Source organism: Chelon labrosus, assembly GCF_963514085.1.
Source record: "Chelon labrosus genome assembly, chromosome: 6".
Classification (NCBI taxonomy): Eukaryota; Metazoa; Chordata; class Actinopteri; order Mugiliformes; family Mugilidae; genus Chelon; species Chelon labrosus.
The window spans coordinates 29,971,566-29,993,239 of record NC_140342.1 but is presented as its reverse complement, the minus strand read 5'-3'; the positions used below and the strand labels follow the sequence as shown (position 1 = coordinate 29,993,239).

General features: G+C 40.2%; 1 long non-coding RNA gene across 1 annotated transcript; it reads left to right on the top strand.

The window, feature by feature from the left end:
* Positions 1-9,439: 9,439 nt before the first annotated feature.
* LOC311489955 lies at positions 9,440-11,559 on the top strand. The gene is made up of 3 exons (XR_014699135.1): positions 9,440-9,710; positions 9,912-10,067; positions 11,032-11,559. It is a non-coding gene; the product is annotated as an uncharacterized lncRNA (long non-coding RNA).
* The last annotated feature ends 10,115 nt before the right edge of the window (positions 11,560-21,674 follow it).

Sequence of the window (21,674 nt, the reverse complement as noted above, 5' to 3'; positions counted from 1 at the left end):
CTGTTACAACCTGCTTGTTGGCCGTAAATAAATAGGAGTTGTACACTTAAATGAAGTATAAGAAAGTAACATTTATTAAAGGATATCTCAGAATGTATGGGTGTGTTGGTCAATGTGTGGTGCATGTTGTTAGTGCAAAATAAGGTAAATCAAGTTTGATAGGTCGCTAGTTTGGTGCCACCGATGAGTGCAGAGCATGCCGAGAGAGAGAGAGCTGGGAAGGCGGGGTTATATAGGACCAGACAGGAAATGCTGGCCAGGTGCTCCTTGTCAGCTTCCAACCTGCAACAAGTAAACAAACCCAGAGTACACTGCACGCCGACACATTGAACCCAGGCCTGGGGCTGTCACAACATCTACACTGGACAACAGACACATCACACCCACCCTGGATATAGACTGTTCACCACACTGCCTTCTGGAAAGACATCGAGTCATCAAACCAGAACCAATAGACTAGAAGAGCTGTCAAATCCCTCACACCTTCAACCTCTCTTTAATAAGACTGCTGTACAATAACCTCCAGACCTACTTCACAGTCCACCTGTACTCCATAGACACATTTGCAGTATTACAGATACATTTGTACAATCATTTATTACTTTAAAATGCTGCTATACCAGTTTACTGTTCTACATCAATATCACTTTCATTCATCACTGTACCAACTACATTCATTTGTGTGCTACTGTGTGTTTCTATTGTATATATTGTATTAAAATATTTCATATATTTATTTATACAGATGAGAATATATGAAACATGGTCCATGTTCCCAGAGTAGAGACTAAACCTTGAGGTCATCAAGCGTCTTCTAGTGTGACCTGTCTTGGTCCAACAATGATGAGAAGAACAGAAAGTGGACATTCAGTAAATATCTGTCTGAAGCAGAGCTGCTCTGGATGCAGAAATAATCTGACTGAACTGAAATAAAAAGGTTTTTCTCTGGCTCCACCCACTGATTATGAAGTCAACCAATCAGATTGTTTGTGTGTGTAGAAGTCAAAGCACATTCATGTTGATGTTGAGGAGAAGGGCTGTGCAGCAGAGAGGCTGGTTCATTCTGCTGCAGTGGAAGAACATTGTTCATCTGCTGTCTGACTAACCCGACCTCTAACCCTAAGCCAACAACTAAAGACATGTTGCTTTACCTCTTTTTACTTTTCTCTCATATCATAGGTGAGTGTTAGAACAGAGATGAAAATCTCTTTCAATATTCATGATCCAGAAAATCAGAGCAGATCATTTCTGTCATCATTTTGTTACCTTGTAAAAACACCTTCAATGGTTCAAACAATGATGAGTGAAAATCATGTTTAATCTCCATCTGTGTGTCTGACTCTCTGGCTAGGTAACTCTTTAAAGCTGCTGATTGTTCTCCTTCAATCAATCATCTTTATTGATTCATCTCTTCCTCTGCATGTTCTGTTCTTCCCCAGAGTGTAAAGGAGAAGACAAAGTGATCCAGTCACCAGGAGATGTCATTGCTACTGAAGGAGACACTCTGACACTCAACTGTACTTTTGAAACCAGTTACGGAACTCCCACATTGTTCTGGTACAAACAAGAAGAAAATGGTTTTCCAAAGTACATGCTGAAACGTTTATCAAGCACAAAAGAAAATGCTCCAGGATTCCCTGAAGACAGATTTGATGCTAAAATCAACATGACAGCAGTTCCTCTGAAGATCCAGAAGCTTCATGTGTCAGACTCTGCTGTGTACTACTGTGCTCTCCACAACATCCACTAGAGGGAGTCACACTCTGTTAAACCACTGATTTCTGACTCATTGGACTGATGACAAAGACAACAGAGAAATGAAGCAGTTCACATCTGAGACAGAGCTGCTGTTGAAGCAGAGAAGAATTTGATTGGTTGACTTGAACTCAACTGTTACTGGCCCCGCCCACTCAACATCATCAGCTCATCCAATGACATTATTTCTTCCTCATTCTACTCTGGTGGAAGAACATTGTTGATGTGCTGTCTGTCTGGCTTTAATAACTCCAAAGACATGTTGCTTTACCTCTTTTTGCTTCTATCTCACATTATAGGTGAGTTTAAGAACAGGGATTCAACTTTTGTTCAACCTGCTGCATTAACCAGATATACAGACTGCAGTTCACAACTCTTCTTGTTTCTTTGCTCTGATAGAATGAAAATCATCTTTTCATCATCTTGTAAATTGAACTGAGTTCTACAGTTGATTTTCTTGTCAATGTCCACAGAGTAACACTGTACAGGAGACATTTTCCACTGTCTTCTCCTCTCAGCCTCATGGACAATGTTAGTCTAATGGCTTCATGTTCTCTACTTTTTCCAGGACTAACAGCTGGAGACACAATCTCTCCTGATGAAGATGAAGTCAGTGAAAGAGAAGGACAATCTGTCACACTCTCATGCAACTATCAGACAAGTTACAGTGGTGTTTACCTTTACTGGTACAGACATCATTCTGACCTTCAGGCTCCTCAGTTTATCCTCTATAAAGGAGCTAAAGATTGGAGTGGGATCGATTATATTCCTGATAAACGCTTTGAATCCCAAACATCAGATTCATCAACTGAACTGACCATAACAGACCTAACCCTGGTAGACACAGCTCTCTACTACTGTGCTCTAGAAACACAGTGATACAAAGTGTAGAAGAGGCTGTACAAAAACCTGAACACAGATATGTGACTACTCTTCAAAGAGGAGGGAAGTGGTATTCAAACCACAGCTTCATATCAGATGGATTCTGATAATTCCTGTTTTATCAGAGTCACTGTGGTTACAGCTGCTAATGAAACACTGTGGGAGGATTCACATGAGCAGCAAATCCACATCAGGAAGAAAACAGCTACATGATGGTTTAAATACAAGGATTTCAAGTGCTTCAGTGATTCTCACTGCAGTCAAGACTGAAGAGTCCAGTTTAGAAGACAGCACTGTTACTCTGTCCTACAGATACTCCAAACCTGCTGATGGCACAGATAACTTCTTCTGGTATCGTCAATATCCTGGAAACCCACCGGAGTTCCTGATTTTTCAATTTGGGACACAAAATGAATCTAACTCTTGGCTTTTTGCCACCGTGAGTGAGGACAACTACCAAATGGATCTGCAGATCTCCTCTGCTGCAGTGACAGACTCTGCTGTGTACTACTGTGCTGTGAAGCCCACAGTGACAGGAAACACCAAAACTCTGAACAAAAACCTTTGGAGCAAAGACAACAGAATACTCCACAACATCCACTAGAGGGAGTCACACTCTGTTAAACTTCTATGGTTGGTTAGGATACAGTCTACTCTAGAGTCATTGTAGAGGCGATAGAACATCAACATCCTCACTATGTTAAATGGACTCATGGTCAGAACCATGTGTCAAAAGGGGGGATGGTGACATCTGTCCTTATGAAATGTTCTTTACATAAACCATGGAAACAGGAGTTGGACCTGTTAAAAGACACTCGTCAGTGTGAGGATGAAATGTTGTGTTATTGTGTAAATCTGTCAAAGATTCATTCACAGTGTAGAAACATGTTTCCCTGTACAATGAAATTCTTCTTTTGCCGTCCACCCAAATGTCCAATATGAAAAAAACTTACAAATAGAATATAAAAAGATAAATATAATACAAAAATATAAGATAACTAGTGCAAATATTGATGTGCAAATGGGAATGTAAACAATGAACTCAAAAATGTAAACAGAAGCTGAAAAGTGAACAGTGCATTGTATGGCATGAAGTAGTCAGTGATGTTAGTCTGTGATTCTAGACTCCTGTCAGCTGTTGAGGAGTCTGATGGCAGTGGGGAAGAAGAACTTCTTCAGTCTCAAGGTCCTACATTTCACACTCCCGTTCCTCCGTCCTGAGGGTAGGAGTGTGAACAGTCAGTATTGGGGGTGGGTGGGGTTCTTAATGATGGAGGCAGCTCTCCCGTGGACTGGTAGATGCTCTGCAGAGAGGGGAGTGGAGTCCTGGTGATCCTCTCTGCAGTCTTCACCACTCTCTGGCATTAGCGGTCCATGGCCGTTGTGCTGCCGTACCACACGGTGATGCAACTGGTCAAGATGCTCTGTATGATGCAGTTGTAGAAGTTGCCGAGTATCTCAGGAGACATGCCGAACTTCCTCAGCCTCCTCAGGAAGTACAGCTGCTGTTGAGCCTTCTTGACCAGCTGTGTGGTGTTCAGTGTCCAGGTGAGGTCTTCTGTAATGTGGACCCTAGGTATTTGAAGCTGCTCACCCTTTCCACTTCAAGATCCCCGATAAATAGTGGATGATGAGGGCTCCTCTCCTTCCTCATGTCCACTATCATCTCCTTGGTCTTGTCTGTGTTGAGGGTGAGGTTGTTGTTCTCACACCAGTCACAGAGTGTGGGGTGCAGTCCAAGTGTAGACAGCTTGTGGGTGAGTTTGTGGGGTATGACCATGTTGAAGGCAGAACTGTAGTCAATAAACAGCATCCTGATGTAGGAGTCTTTATCTTCCAGGTGGGAGAGGGAAATATGTAGGGTAGCAGCATCGGTGTCCGAGGTGGACCTGTTGGGACGGTAGGCATACTGCAGGAGGTCCAGTGTGTCTGGTATGCTGCTCTGGATGTGGGCCAGTACCACTCTCTCAAAGCACTTCATGATGACAGGGGTGAGTGCTATTGGCTTGTAGTCATACAGGCAGGCTGGTGGGCTTTTCTTGGGGAGGGGGACGATGCTTGTTGTCTTGAAGCAGGAGGGTACGGGGCTCTGGCTGAGAGAGAGGTTGAAGATGGAGGTGAGAATGTCCGTCAGCTCGTTGGCGCATGCCCTGAGAGCTCGTCCAGGGATGCTGAAACACAGCCTCTAAATAACATTATCTGCTGCAAAACTCGTTCATTTCACCAATATTTTGTTATGATACTCTAGGGCTATTCCCCGTTGAGTCCAGAGTTACCTGTTATCTATTCACAGACGTGTAGTGGTTTGTTGTTCTTTGTCCAGCTGTTCCTCTCTCTGCCTCCACATCCTCCTTCCAATGAGCTCCTCATCCTTATACTCTGGCTCCAAATGGTTAGGACGTCCATCATAAACAAAGTCGTCGTCCACAACCTCAGAATCGGAAAAATATTCAGACATGTTGCAAAAAACTAGCAGCAGCAAATTAAAGCTAAACAAGCCGCAGGGGGTGTGTACGGCGCTCAGAGATGACATCATCCAGGTCAGAGGTTAGTAGGTCAATCTACAGACCCTGGATGATGATAACAGGAAACTCCTGACTCAACAGGGAATAGCACTAGAGCATCATAACAAAATATTGGTGAAATGAACGAGTTTTGTGGCAGATAATGTTATTTAGAGTCTGCGTTTCAGTGCCCCAGTCACTCCCACACTCCCCAAGGAGAATACAGAAAATACCTATGGAGGTTGTCCTAAGTAATGATGTCCTGGAATGCAGGAAAGATTTTGTAATTAAAAAGTGGGAGACTGATTTTGCCGATTTATTTTCAGGAAGTAATATTCCACCTATTTTTAATGATGCTTTTCTTGAAGATGCATGTAAATTAAAGGATAATTTAGAGAGAAATATGGACGCACCAAATTTATTTTTGAATTGTGATATTACTCTGGAAGAAGTCAAAGCTGCTATAAATAAGTCTAAGCTGAAAAAAGCAGTAGGTGTGGAAGATATCCCAAATGAAGTGTTAAAGTCACCTCCTCTTTTAAACATGCTTATCTGTTTGTTTAGGTTCTGTTTTAAAAACAGTATTGTTCCTTCCGTGTGGTATTCTATTATTAAACCTATCCCAAAGTCATCTAAGAATGACCCTAGGATACCACTCAATTACAGGGGAATCAGCCTTCTTAGCGCAGTTTATAAATTGTATAGTAGTATTTTGAATGCTCGGCTGACCGAGTATCTGGAAACAGAGGAATATTTAGTTGATGAACAGAATGGGTTCAGAAGGAGTGGCGCCTGCATTGATCATATTCATACAATTACAATTGTCAGGACAAGAATTGCGGAAAATAAATCTACTTTTGTATGTTTTGTGGATTTCCAAAAGGCTTTTGACTGGATAAAGAGAGATCTGCTTGCTTTAAAACTTTTAAAAGGAGGTGTAGATGGTAAATTCTATCAAGCTCTAAAGTCACTGTATAGTTCCTCAGTTGCATGTGTTCAGGTAAATGACTTCCAAACTGACTGGTTTAAAACCCCTTTTGGTGTTAAACAGGGTGATGTCCTGTCCACCAGTTTGTTTTCTCTTTATATAAATGACCTGGCTCTTGAAATCAATAATGCTAATTTAGGTTTACATCTGAATGATTTAACTGTGGGTATTTTGTTGTACGCGGATGACATTGCTCTGCTGGCTGAATCGGAGGATGATTTACAGAACATGTTAAACTTAATACAGACTTGGTGTTGCAGATGGAGGTTGTCCATAAATCAGAGTAAAACACAGATAATTCATTTTAGAAAAAAAAGGTGTTCCAAGAAGTGAGAAAATCTTTACCTTTTCTGATATGCCACTAGAAAATACATCTGTTTATAAATATTTAGGATTTCCACTTGATGAATTTATGAATTATGAGAATGGAATTAAACTCCTGGCTGATTCAGCTGGCAGAGCTTTGGGTTCTATTGTTAACAAGCTAAAAATATGTAAAGACCTTGGTTATTCTACTTACTCTCAACTGTATGATGCATGTGTTTCTCCCATTGTGAACTATGCTACTGGGGTATGGGGATTTAAAGAAAGAAGGATTTCAGATGCAGTACAAAACAGATTCATACACTGTTCTCTGGGTGTTCATAAATATGTTACCGCTTTGGCTGCTCAGGGTGACATGGGCTGGATTCCTGGTACAATAAGAAGAAAGTGTGATATGATTAGACTGTGGAATCGTTTTATTAATATGTCAGATGACAGGATCAATAAGAAAGTTTTCCTTTGGAGTAAAGCCCAGAACTCTCCATGGGCCGCAGAGATTCATACTGTCTTTGAAGAAGCCGATTTTCAGTATATCTGTAGAAATAATTTGTCATGCAGCATAAACAAAATAAGAAAAAAGTTACTTGCCGGGTTCAATGACAAATGGTTAAATGATATAATGTTAAAACCGAAATTACGGACATATGTCCAAATGAAGCATAATTATGAAACAGAATTATATGTTAAAACAAATTTACCAAGAAATCAGAGATCCTTGATTGCCCAATTAAGAATGGGAATCCTTCCCCTGGCACTTGAGGTCAGCAGATTTAAAAATATCCCAGAGGAACAGAGGCTTTGTGAACTTTGGGATTTACGAGTAGTGGACTCATTCAGGACGGCGACGAGTCTGCATACAGAAGGGAAGTGGAACAGCTGGTCCTCTGGTGCAGTCAGAACCACCTGGAGCTAAACCCGCTCAAAACTGTGGAGATGACAGTGGACTTCAGGAAGAGACCCCCCATCAACCCCTCCTCTCACAATACTCAACAGGACAGTCCCCACAGTGGATTCATTCAGGTTCCTAGGGTCCACAATCGCACGGGACCTGAAGTGGACCTCCCATATAGACACTCTAAGGAAGAAGGCCCAGCAGAGGCTGTACTTTCTGCGTCAGCTCAGGAAGTTCAACCTGCCTCAGGAGCTGCTGATCATCTTCTACACTGCAATAGTCCACACTGAAAAAAGTGAAACTACTGTGTCACTCATTTAAAGTGTATTTTTAAATTGGTCTAATGGAAAATGATGGATTCATGTTTAAACCTGATGTTTTCAGTTTGCTTCAAAGCAAATGACACTCCCTTTGGACAAAATTAAAAGAAACACTTCTAGTTAAATGGTATTTTTAGTTCAAACCAGAGGGTTCCTGTCACATGACAATGTGACGTCACGTCAGACCGCTCTTTTCCAAGTTGAAGTCCGCCATTATTTCATCGCATCAAGTGGGGCGTGCAAGCAAGTGTGGACCGTTTGTCCTGCGAAGAAACTCTACAGAACAAGGTAAGAATTCAAAATTGTGCTGTTTTCGTTCAGCATGGGCTTTTCATGAACATTTATGGTCAGTGGCAGAGTGTACAACTGACATTATCTTAAAGACTAGCGTTGTATTTTGTGCGCTATGCTATCGCTAGCGACATCGCTATGCTATCGCTAGCATAGCGGTCGCTAGCGATATCGCTAGTTAAACCAGGTCGTTTGCACAAACGTTAACAACAACTACGCTCTGTTGCTTGTGTTTAACAAGTGCAAAGTTAATGTTGCTAATGTTATTGTGCAGTCGCGTCATGAAAAAATGGAGTGAATAGGTATGTGAACGAAGGTAGCTGCAGGAAGGGGGCCGGAGAAAGGGCGGGGGAGACAGAAAAAGTATATGTGAGGAAGTTTATTTTGACTTTCCTGTTATTATTCAGTGATAGCATTAACGCCACCTGTCCTTTTTTGTTCCTCTCAGTCAACGCTCACATTTTTACTGTTCTGTTGTAAACGCACCGAATTTCATAGCCGTTAGATGATAAGCTGTTTGCCTGTCACTCCGAGCATCCAGGGATATGATAGGCTGTTTGAATGAACTAGGCATGTGATAGGCTGTTTGAATGAACTAGGCATGTGATAGGCTGTTTGAATGAACTAGGCATGTGATAGGCTGTTTGAATGAACTAGGCATGTGATAGGCTGTTTATGAGCGGGCATATTTGAAGCCATATTTTTCCAAGCGTGCAGAGTAAATGTAAATAATTTACAGACAATTAATGTTCTATTCATTCAGTGCGACCCAGTATCAAAGGATCCACGGAAGAGGAAGAGTTTATATTCCATTCTCTCATCTGTCAGTATCATGGACAATGCTAACTGTCCCAACAAAAAACTTAATGTGAAATCTTTCATTTCTGTTTACAGGTTTGCTCCCGCAAAGGTTGCAGCTGGTAAGTCCCTAAATGAACAACTGTGGAAATTATTTTCATGGATGTTTAAGTGACATTAGTATCATTGACATGTTATATTTCAAACAGAAATAACTTCAATTTTATCAGGTAATAACAATAAATAAGGGGAAATAATTTCTTGCAGTTTTAAATAATGTTAAAAATGGAAGTAAAATATTTAATTTAAAAGAGTGATTGCAGTTATTGTGCCTAGAAATAAATCATAGTTTTTTTGTGTCTTAATACTATGGCCACTTACTCCAGCTTTTGAATTATTGCAGTGTCTGCAGATTTTCAGGATGAGGTAATATAATGAAATGAATAACTACTAGCTTTTAGGGGTTTTGCTCTCCTGAAGAGGTAACGTGATAACAAATAACTGTTTTAGTAGTGTAAATGCAAATGAACCACCTACCATGTGGCATTTTGTCAATTGCATTAAGTGGTAAATGGGTAAGGTGGGTCTTCTTTTTCCTTTTCTAGACTTCCAATGAATGTGGAAATGCAAAGACTGTGGTGCCTGTGTCTCATGAAGATCTGAGCTTCTCAAACATTACAAGCTTGAGCACAGACATTATGGACGCAAAAAAGGTCAAAAGACCTAGGAGAGGAGAAGCCAACCATATACCTGACATTCCAACTGGAGAGACCTCAGATAATTTGGAAGATGAGAGACTGTCACTTTTGACTGAAGTGAAGAAGCGAAACAATCGCACAGTGATAAAGAACAAAATGGACAAGACCTTCTCACTGCGAAGACAGGAAATTGTGGCAAAGGAATCAGGAGTGGAAGAGGTGAAAGAGAGGTGGCCTGCATTGTTCACAGCGGATGAGGTAATTAATTTGTTTACTCAATAACAAAAGGTCAGTGGTAGCCTGTAAATTAAATATTAATTAAATATTAATATCCCCTATTATATCAAACTTGTGAAAAAATATTAGCCAAGGCAGTCACAAAAATGCCACAAAAAGATGTTACTCCAGAGTTTTAATGTAATGTAATAACTTGCATATGTGATATTTTGTTTTATAAAGATCAATGCTGAATTTCTGAGGATTACTACTGTTCCACTTCAACCGCGATTCCTTGCTTCCTTGGACAAGCACCACAGCAAGCTGATTGAGATCATCAGGAACAAGGGAGGAACTGTCAGAGAGAAGACCCGGGATGTGCTGAAAGTTCTTGATCAGGTGTGTACTTAAAGGGGAACTACTGTTTCTTACAACCTGGACCTTATTTCTGGCATAAAATATGATCGTTTACTCACCCATATAACTTTTGTGTAATATGTAGTCATTCGGGAGATATTTAGATCTGTGTATATCCATATAGTGGGAGTGAATGGGGCACCATAACGCAGCCTCTAAATAACGCATTATCTCCCGCGAAACTCGTTCATTTCACCAATATTTTGTTATCGTACGCTAGTGCTATTCCCCGTTGAATTCGGAGTTACCTGTTATCATCATCTAGGGTCTGTAGGTCAATCTACAGACCCTGGATGATGTCATCTTTGAGTGCCGTGCGCACCCACGACGGTGGCTTATTTACCTGTAATTCACTACTGCTGTGGTTCGTCCACAACCTCAGAATCGGAAAAATATTCAGTCATGTTGCAAAAAACTATTACAGATAAACAAGCCGACCGTCGCGGGTGCGCGCAGTGCTCAGAGATAACATCTTCCGGGGTCCGTAGGTCAATCCACAGACCCCAGATGATGATAGCGGGTAACTTCGGACTCAACGGGGAATAGCACTAGCGTACGATAACAAAATATTGGTGAAATGAACGAGTTTCGCAGCAGATAATGCGTTGCGGTGCTCTGGTCACTCCCACTATATGGATATATACGCAAATCTAACATGTAACATGAACATGTAACACCTGAGTTACTGAAACAAAACGTAAGTACAACAGAAATGGTACTTACATTTCTTTATGACACTCTGAGTATCACAAGAGCACCCTTCCAAAGGAAAATAACTAAAATCACAGGCAGAAACTATGAGTAACTGTCCACTACAAGTTTACTACAGCTGAGAGAAAAAGTCTTCTGGTCTTCTCCTGTATGATTACATCACTTCCTGCTATGAGACGGACTTGTGTGCATACATACAGATTAGCCCTACAATAAATGTCTTGTCTTTTGTCAGGTTGGTGAGAAGGATGACGCCGAAAGAGAGCTTCAGCAGTGCACAATGGCAGTGTTTGTCATCAGAGAGGAGAAAGATCCATTGAAGCAACCATATGACATAGGCATCATTATTGAAGGTGTGGAGGTGCTTAATGAGCTGCCATCAATTGCACATGGATGTGCCCTCTTATTTGGCCTCATCTATGCTCTAAACTTGAGCTGCCCAGGTGAGCTCAAACACACTTTCGATGCACTGCAGAAAATATTCATGGAGATAGAGCCAAAAAAAATTTAAATTCCATTCTTCGTTAATGGAATTCTTTCTGTTGTATTGTAACACAAAAGATGTGAACAATGCTAAATTCAGGAAAAACACTAGTAATGGTTCCATTTTTTTCCTTGAACTGACTTTGTACAATTGCATCCATAGCAACTGTGTTTATCCTTGGTGTATCTTTTTGGCTTCCTTGCATTTATAATGATTAAAAGTAATGATATTAATACATTTTGATCATTTTGTCAAAGGATAGCAAAGATTTAACACTGTTAGAAACTCAAGTTTTAAAGAAGGGTACAACCAATTGTACATGTGAAGATGTGCATGTAAATTGATGTGTTTACAGTTACAGCAAGTTTTAAATAACGACATGTTGAAAAGACCAGTTTATTTTATTTTACATGCAAGTTTCTGTTTTAAGTGAGGTGTAAAGCACATACTTTACTGGCTGCTGATTGCAAGTTTTATTTTTTGATGTTTTGTTTTTATTTTAAAAGTGATGCCTATTTCAGAGCCAAAATAAATGGTCTTTTGAAGAGAATGTTCTTGTTTAAGTTTTATCTTTAGTCAGTCAGTTCAGTGAGTTTTAGTCTTGCATTATAGGGAATGACATTTTGTTTATGGTGATATCTCGGTTTTAAAAAAGGCAACAAAATATCATTATTTAAGTAATACTTTGGCGTTTGACTAAAGAGAATATATTGATTATGGTATAATTAAAAAAAATACTTTGTACTGAAGTAGAAAATTAACTTGAGAAAAGTTAAAAAAATTGCATGTAACAGAATTACAGCAATTTAATTAGTTTATTCCAAAGTAAAATTTATAGTTGGATGTAATAGTAAATATTAGGTTTTCCCAAATGAAAAAAATAAGTTGAAAAAGAAAAAAAAATAGTTTATGATCATGATATAACTAAAAAAATTACTTTGTACTGAATCGGAAATGTAACTTGAGAAAAGTTAAAAAAATTGCATGTAACAGAATTACAGCAATTTAATTAGTTTATTCCAAAGTAAAATTTATAGTTAGAAGTAATAATTAATATTAAGTTTTCCCAAATGAAAAAAATAAGTTGTAAAAGAGAAAAAAAAATAGTTTATGGTCTTTGTAATGAATAATGTTTTTACTTTGTATGAAAGCAAATTTTTTGTTTTGTCTTAAAATACAAAATGTATTTACATTAAATCAAAATTTATGTTTCAACCAAATCATAAATTTAATTTGTGAAAAACTAATAAATTTAGGTGTAACAAATTACACTAATTTTTTTAAGTTGATCCAAAGTATCACTTTTTTCAGTGCAGTCTGTCCTGACCACGTCAATCACAGTCTGGTTTGGATCCACCACCAGGCATGACAAGGACAGACTGCAGAGAACAGTCAGGTCTGCAGAGAGGATCATTGGTACTGATCTTCCCTCCATCCAGGACCTGCACCGGTCCCGGGTCGGGAAGCGGGCCAGGAAAATCACCACAGACCCCTCACACCCTGGTCACAACCTGTTTAGACTCCTCCCCTCAGGCCGGCGTTACAGAGCACTGTACGCCAAAACCACCCGCCACAAGGACAGTTTCTTCCCCCAGGCTGTCGCTCTGTTGAACTCTGAGCAGTCACAGAGTGTGAGACCATCCACATGAACAATAATCAATAACTCTGCACCGTTGTATATACTCACTGTACAATAACCCTGGTTTGGTGTATATATTATCCTATATGATGTGTACAGATTGAGATTTATTTTATTTTTATCTTATCTTATTTTATTTTATTTTATTTCACTTATTTAAGCTGCTTCTGTACCAGAGAGAAAAGTTGCCGGAGTCAAATTCCTTGTATGTGTACATACTTGGCCATTAAAGCTGATTCTGATTCTGATTCTGATGAATCACATTTTGTTTTATACTGTCCCTTTTCATGATGAACTAAGAGTACCTGTTGTAAATGAACTGTTTGCTGAAAACCCTGAAAATTTTGGAGTAATGATGATGTCAGGATGGAATGTTTGTTTACTTTTAATCTTTATAAGTTAGCCTCTTTTGTTACTAAAGCCTGGATGAAACGTCAGGACAGTTGATATTGTTAATGTTAGTATTGTTTAGCATCTACGTTCTACGGTCTGTCTGTGTTTTATAATGGTGTCTTGTAAGCCCCTGTGGGCTGGGCATGCTAATGCATGACACAATAATAAAATAAAAATCAGTCAAATCAAATATGGATATACACGGCACTCAGCTGGATCTAAATATCTTCCAAATGACACCAAAGTCATATGGGTGAGTAAATGATCGTATTTTATGCCAGAAATAAGATCAAGGTTGTAAAAAACGGTAGTTCCCCTTTAAACTCATCCCAGTCTGTCCTTCACGATGCTCTCAGTCTTGGGGTCCAGAGCTGAACCTGTTTGGTGACTGTGTTTGTTTGCTTGAGTCTTTGTCTGTAGGCTGGCTACATCAACAGAGAGATGTGGTCTGAGTGTCCAAAGTGGGGGCGGGGTGCAGCCCGTATGTTGCTGTATACTTGATCCAGGGTGTTTGTCTCACAAGTGGGAATGTCCACATGGTAGTATTTGGGTAATACAGTCCGTATCTTCTTGCACTGATTGAAGTCACCAGCACCAATAACAACAGCATCATGATGAGATGTCTCTAGGGCGATGATGACGTCACGGAGCTTCCCGAGTACTGCCGTGGAGTTGGCTCTCAGAGGAATGTAAACAGCGGCCAAAAACACAACGGTGAATTCCCTCAGTAGATAGTAGGGGCGGCATGTCAGCAATAAAAACTCCACATCTGACAAACAGTGTTTGGAAACAGTCCATATATCTCCACACCTTGCATTGTTGATGACATCTCCCCTTTAGCCTTACCGGAGGCTGCAGTCTGGTTTCCTCGATGTACAGAGTGAGTCTTTAACTGAACGGGAGATTCCAGGACTTTGTTGGAAAGCCAGGTCTCGGAGAAAATTTGAGCACAACACTCTCTTATTTCACAATGATTTGTAATACGGGCTCCAAATATTACATCTTTCCATTGGTTTCAGTTCAATCTAAAATTAAATGTAGGGCCTTACTTGTTATGTGTAACTCTCCAGGGTGGATGCTAGACAATTTAACCTTGGATATGTGTGTCCTATGAACTACCTTAATGACTCTAGGCAGTGTCAGAGTGAGGGTGTATGTCCTGGGTGGAGCTGATAGTAAAGCTCCACTAAGTCAGATCACCACTCTATAGAACTGTGCTGAGCAGAATGAACTAGTCTCCTCCTACCGACTGCAGAGGTGGCTGAACAACTGTTTGACTGCAGCTGTGAACATCAGACCAAACACAACTCACACAACCACTCACAACTAACTGACACTGAACATCAATTACAACAGTTCACATCTGTCAACATGGAAAAACTGGCTGTGATTCTGGTCTGGTCAGCTCTCATAGGTACGTATGTTTCTGACAAGAACACCTGAAACACAAAGACTCTTTCAAAGCATTACTCGTCCACATTGGATTTTCTTTCAGCTGGAGTTCAATATTGAACATTTCACACATTCTACATGATAAAGATGTGATCACTTCATCACTAAGAACTGATGAAGACACTGTTACCAGCATCACTGAGTCTTTCAAAGGATGGACATGTGACTGTTGAACAGGACTGTAGATATAACATGTTGTTTCATCTCTAGGTAACAGCTGGGGAGATGATATTACTGCCATCAGAGCTGAAGTCTTTTCATCAGAGGGCAGTAGTGTTACTCTGTCCTGTAACTATTCAGTTAAAGCTGAGAATCTCCAGTGGTATCGACAGGATCCTGGATCAGCTCCTCAGTTCCTTCTATTGATCACTGATACAAAACCTCCCACCGTGGTGACAGCAAAACCTCCACACCCTGGACTGACTGCTAAACTGAACGAGGAGAGAAATCGAGTCGATCTGGAGATCTCCTCTGCTGCAGTGACAGACTCTGCTGTGTACTGCTGTGCTCTGAGGCCCACAGTGACAGGAAACACCAAAACTCTGAACAAAAACCTTTGGAGCAAAGACAACAGAATACTCCACAACATCCACTAGAGGGAGTCACACTCTGTTAAACCACTGATTTCTGACTCATTGGACTGATGACAAAGACAACAGAGAAATGAAGCAGTTCACATCTGAGACAGAGCTGCTGTTGAAGCAGAGAAGAATTTGATCGGTTGACTTGAAGTCAGCTGTAACTAGCCCTGCCCACTCAACATCATCAGCTCATCCAATGACATTATTTCTTCCTCATTCTACTCTGGTGGAAGAACATTGTTGATGTGCTGTCTGTCTGGCTTTAATAACTCCAAAGACATGTTGCTTTACCTCTTTTTGCTTCTATCTCACATATAGGTGAGTTTAAGAACAGGGATTCAACTTTTGTTCAACCTGCTGCATTAACCAGATATACAGACTGCAGTTCACAACTCTTCTTGTTTCTTTGCTCTGATACAATGAAAATCATCTTTTCATCATCTTGTAAATTGAACTGACAGAGTTCTACAGTTGATTTTCTTGTCAATGTCCACAGAGTAACACTGTACAGGAGACATTTTCCACTGTCTTCTCCTCTCAGCCTCATGGACAATGTTAGTCTAATGGCTTCATGTTCTCTACTTTTTCCAGGACTAACAGCTGGAGACACAATCTCTCCTGATAAAGATGAAGTCAGTGGAAGAGAAGGACAATCTGTCACACTCTCATGCAACTATCAGACGGATGAAGATGAAGTTTACCTTAACTGGTACAGACATCATTCTGACCTTCAGGCTCCTCAGTTTATTCTCTATAAAGGAGCTAAAGATAGTCGTGGGGATGAATATATTCCTGATAATCGCTATAAATCCCAAACATCAGATTCATCAACTAAACTGACCATAACAGACCTAACCCTGGCAGACACAGCTCTCTACTACTGTGCTCTAGAAACACAGTGATACAAAGTGTAGAAGAGGCTGTACAAAAACCTGAACACAGATATGTGACTACTCTTCAAAGAGGAGGGAAGTGGTATTCAAACCACAGCTTCATATCAGATGGATTCTGATAATTCCTGTTTTATCAGAGTCACTGTGGTTACAGCTGCTAATGAAACACTGTGGGAGGATTCACATGAGCAGCAAATCCACATCAATGACAAACCAACTGAAGGTTCAAACACTAAACACCATGGAGACTAAGAACAAACATAGAAATAAATGAATGTTGAACACAGAGAAATAATTTCTGCTCTTAAAAATAATTGATATTTCCAGCCAATAAAATCCACAGCATTCAAACCAGTCAAACAGTAAAAGAGGCTGATTTAGAATATGTATAACATAGTGATGACATGGGTCATAGTCCATTAGATTCCTTATTCACTGGATGATGTTGCTGCTACAAACCAACAGAAAGCCTCCAGAATAACAGAGGTTTATGTGTTGGGGCTTAAAGCTCTAAAATATATTCAGCTGTGGTTTTGGTCTTCATAACATACAGTGATATGAGAGGAGGAACAGGTGGAGGGAGGAGCAACACTGTCAAAGAGCAGAACAGAAAAGGACTCCCACTGTCAGATCCATTCAATATCTAAACCATACATAACAGAGACTGTGTGGAAGATGCTGTCACTGCATCACTGTGTCATGTTTCCTTTGTTTCTGATCACACTAAAAGGTAGGTTAAAGCAGGAAGAATAAATGACTTTAAAGGATCTGTTTGCTACAAATCACTGGAACAGGAGCTCAGAGTTTAATATGGTCTTTAACAACATTTATCTTTCCTTTAGGAGTCAGCTGTCAACAACTCACTGCAGTCAAGACTGAAGAGTCCAGTTTAGAAGACAGCACTGTTACTCTGTCCTACAGATACTCCAACACTATAGATGGTAATGATGATTTCTTCTGGTATCGACAATATCCAGGAAAACCTCCAGAGTTCCTCATGTACATCTCAGGACTTAACAGGTCAACACCATCAGAGTCTCTGGAATCAGCCACAAGGTTCTCCACTAAACTGTCTGGAGAAAAACATCTGGATCTGGAGACCTCTTCTGCTGCAGTGACAGACTCTGCTGTGTACTACTGTGCTCTGAGGCCCACAGTGACAGGAAACACCAAAACTCTGACCAAAAACCTTTGGAGCAAAGACAACAGAATACTCCACAACATCCACTAGAGGGAGTCACACTCTGTTAAACTTCTATGGTTGGTTAGGATACAGTCTACTCTAGATTCATTGTAGAGGGGATAGAACATCAACATCCTCAAAGAGGAGACGGAGAGATTCAGGGAGGAGCTGAGCTGTTACTGAACTATAGAAGAGAGAGAAACTTCCAGATTCAACAGAGTTCAAAACACAAACCAGAAACATTTCCTTTCTTCAACATGCTGTCGTTGGACTATTGGACGTTTTCTCTGTTTCTTTTCATTCTCACAGGTATGCTACACTATACAGGAAAATGATGTTAAATTAAAATGTTGAATGGATGTAAATGATGAATTGAAACATTTATAAAATGATATAACAGAGTTATCTCTTCCTTCAGGTGTCAGCCAGGAAGAACTCACTCCAGACAACAATGAAGAGTCCAGTTTAGAAGGCACCACTGTTACTCTGTCCTACAAATACCCTGAACTTCGACCTAATGATTATTACTTCTGGTATCGACAACATCCAGGAAAACCTCCAGAGTTCCTGATCTCTCACTCAGCTTCAGGAGCAGAAGGAAATGGTCAAGGATCTAGACTGAAGATTCAAGTGAAGCAAAAGCAAATCACTATGAACATCTCCTCTGCTGCAGTGACAGACTCTGCTGTGTACTACTGTGCTCTGAGGCCCACAGTGACAGGAAACACCAAAACTCTGAACAAAAACCTTTGGAGCAAAGACAACAGAATACTCCACAACATCCACTAGAGGGAGTCACACTCTGTTAAACCACTGATTTCTGACTCATTGGACTGATGACAAAGACAACAGAGAAATGAAGCAGTTCACATCTGAGACAGAGCTGCTGTTGAAGCAGAGAAGAATTTGATTGGTTGACTTGAAGTCAACTGTAACTGGCCCCGCCCACTCCACATCATCAGCTCATCCAATGACATTATTTCTTCCTCATTCTACTCTGGTGGAAGAACATTGTTGATGTGCTGTCTGTCTGGCTTTAATAACTCCAAAGACATGTTGCTTTACCTCTTTTTGCTTCTATCTCACATTATAGGTGAGTTTAAGAACAGGGATTCAACTTTTGTTCAACCTGCTGCATTAACCAGATATACAGACTGCAGTTCACAACTCTTCTTGTTTCTTTGCTCTGATAGAATGAAAATCATCTTTTCATGATCTTGTAAATTGAACTGACAGAGTTCTACAGTTCATTTTCTTGTCAATGTCCACAGAGTAACACTGTACAGGAGACATTTTCCACTGTCTTCTCTCAGCCTCATGGACAATGTTAGTCTAATGGCTTCATGTTCTCTACTTTTTCCAGGACTAACAGCTGGAGACACAATCTCTCCTGTAGAAGATGAAGTCAGTGAAAGAGAAGGACAATCTGTCACACTCTCATGCAACTATCAGACGGATGAAGATGAAGTTTACCTTAACTGGTACAGACATCATTCTGACCTTCAGGCTCCTCAGTTTATTCTCTATAAAGGAGCTAAAGATAGTCGTGGGGATGAATATATTCCTGATAATCGCTATGAATCCCAAACATCAGCTTCATCAACTGAACTGACCATAACAGACCTAACCCTGGCAGACACAGCTCTCTACTACTGTGCTCTAGAAACACAGTGATACAAAGTGTAGAAGAGGCTGTACAAAAACCTGAACACAGATATGTGACTACTCTTCAAAGAGGAGGGAAGTGGTATTCAAACCACAGCTTCATATCAGATGGATTCTGATAATTCCTGTTTTATCAGAGTCACTGTGGTTACAGCTGCTAATGAAACACTGTGGGAGGATTCACATGAGCAGCAAATCCACATCAATGACAAACCAACTGAAGGTTCAAACACTAAACACCATGGAGACTAAGAACAAACATAGAAATAAATGAATGTTGAACACAGAGAAATAATTTCTGCTCTTAAAAATAATTGATATTTCCAGCCAATAAAATCCACAGCATTCAAACCAGTCAAACAGTAAAAGAGGCTGATTTAGAATATGTATAACGTAGTGATGACATGGGTCATAGTCCATTAGATTCCTTATTTACTGGATGATGTTGCTGCTACAAACCAACAGAAAGCCTCCAGAATAACAGAGGTTTATGTGTTGGGGCTTAAAGGTCTAAAATATATTCAGCTGTGGTTTTGGTCTTCATAACATACAGTGATATGAGAGGAGGAACAGGTGGAGGGAGGAGCAACACTGTCAAAGAGCAGAACAGAAAAGGACTCCCACTGTCAGATCCATTCAATATCTAAACCATACATAACAGAGACTGTGTGGAAGATGCTGTCACTGCATCACTGTGTCATGTTTCCTTTGTTTCTGATCACACTAAAAGGTAGGTTAAAGCAGGAAGAATAAATGACTTTAAAGGATCTGTTTGCTACAAATCACTGGAACAGGAGCTCAGAGTTTAATATGGTCTTTAACAACATTTATCTTTCCTTTAGGAGTCAGCTGTCAACAACTCACTGCAGTCAAGACTGAAGAGTCCAGTTTAGAACACAGCACTGTTACTCTGTACTACAGATACTCCAACACTATAGTTGGTAATGATGATTTCTTCTGGTATCGACAATATCCAGGAAAACCTCCAGAGTTCCTCATGTACATCTCAGGACTTAACAGGTCAACACCATCAGAGTCTCTGGAATCAGCCACAAGGTTCTCCACTAAACTGTCTGGAGAAAAACATCTGGATCTGGAGACCTCTTCTGCTGCAGTGACAGACTCTGCTGTGTACTACTGTGCTCTGAGGCCCACAGTGACAGGAAACACCAAAACTCTGAACAAAAACCTTTGGAGCAAAGACAACAGAATACTCCACAACATCCACTAGAGGGAGTCACACTCTGTTAAACTTCTATGGTTGGTTAGGATACAGTCTACTCTAGATTCATTGTAGAGGTGATAGAACATCAACATCCTCAAAGAGGAGACGGAGAGATTCAGGGAGGAGCTGAGCTGTTACTGAACTATAGAAGAGAGAGAAACTTCCAGATTCAACAGAGTTCAAAACACAAACCAGAAACATTTCCTTTTTTCAACATGCTGTCGTTGGACTATTGGACGTTTTCTCTGTTTCTTTTCATTCTCACAGGTATGCTACACTATACAGGAAAATGATATTAAATTAAAATGTTGAATGGATGTAAATGATGTGTTGAAACATTTATAACATGATATAACAGAGTTATCTCTTCCTTTAGGTGTCAGCCATGAAGAACTCACTCCAGACAAGAATGAAGAGTCCAGTTTAGAAGGCACCACTGTTACTCTGTCCTACAAATACCCTGAACTGTCAACTGGTGATTATTTCTTCTGGTATCGACAATATCCAGGAAAATCTCCAGAGTTCCTGATCTCTCACTCTGATTCAGGAAAAGTAACTGACCAAGACTCTAGACTGAAGATTCAAGTGGAGCAAAAGCAAATCACTATGAACATCTCCTCTGCTGCAGTGACAGACTCTGCTGTGTACTACTGTGCTGTGAAGCCCACAGTGACAGGAAACACCAAAACTCTGACCAAAAACCTTTGGAGCAAATACAACAGAATACTCCACAACATCCACTAGAGGGAGTCACACTCTGTTAAACCACTGATTTCTGACTCATTGGACTGATGACAAAGACAACAGAGAAATGAAGCAGTTCACATCTGAGACAGAGCTGCTGTTGAAGCAGAGAAGAATTTGATTGGTTGACTTGAAGTCAACTGTAACTGGCCCCGCCCACTCAACATCATCAGCTCATCCAATGACATTATTTCTTCCTCATTCTACTCTGGCGGAAGAACATTGTTGATGTGCTGTCTGTCTGGCTTTAATAACTCCAAAGACATGTTGCTTTACCTCTTTTTGCTTCTATCTCACATTATAGGTGAGTTTAAGAACAGGGATTCAACTTTTGTTCAACCTGCTGCATTAACCAGATATACAGACTGCAGTTCACAACTCTTCTTGTTTCTTTGCTCCGATAGAATGAAAATCATCTTTTCATCATCTTGTAAATTGAACTGAGTTCTACAGTTGATTTTCTTGTCAATGTCCACAGAGTAACACTGTACAGGAGACATTTTCCACTGTCTTCTCCTCTCAGCCTCATGGACAATGTTAGTCTAATGGCTTCATGTTCTCTACTTTTTCCAGGACTAACAGCTGGAGACACAATCTCTCCTGTAGAAGATGAAGATTC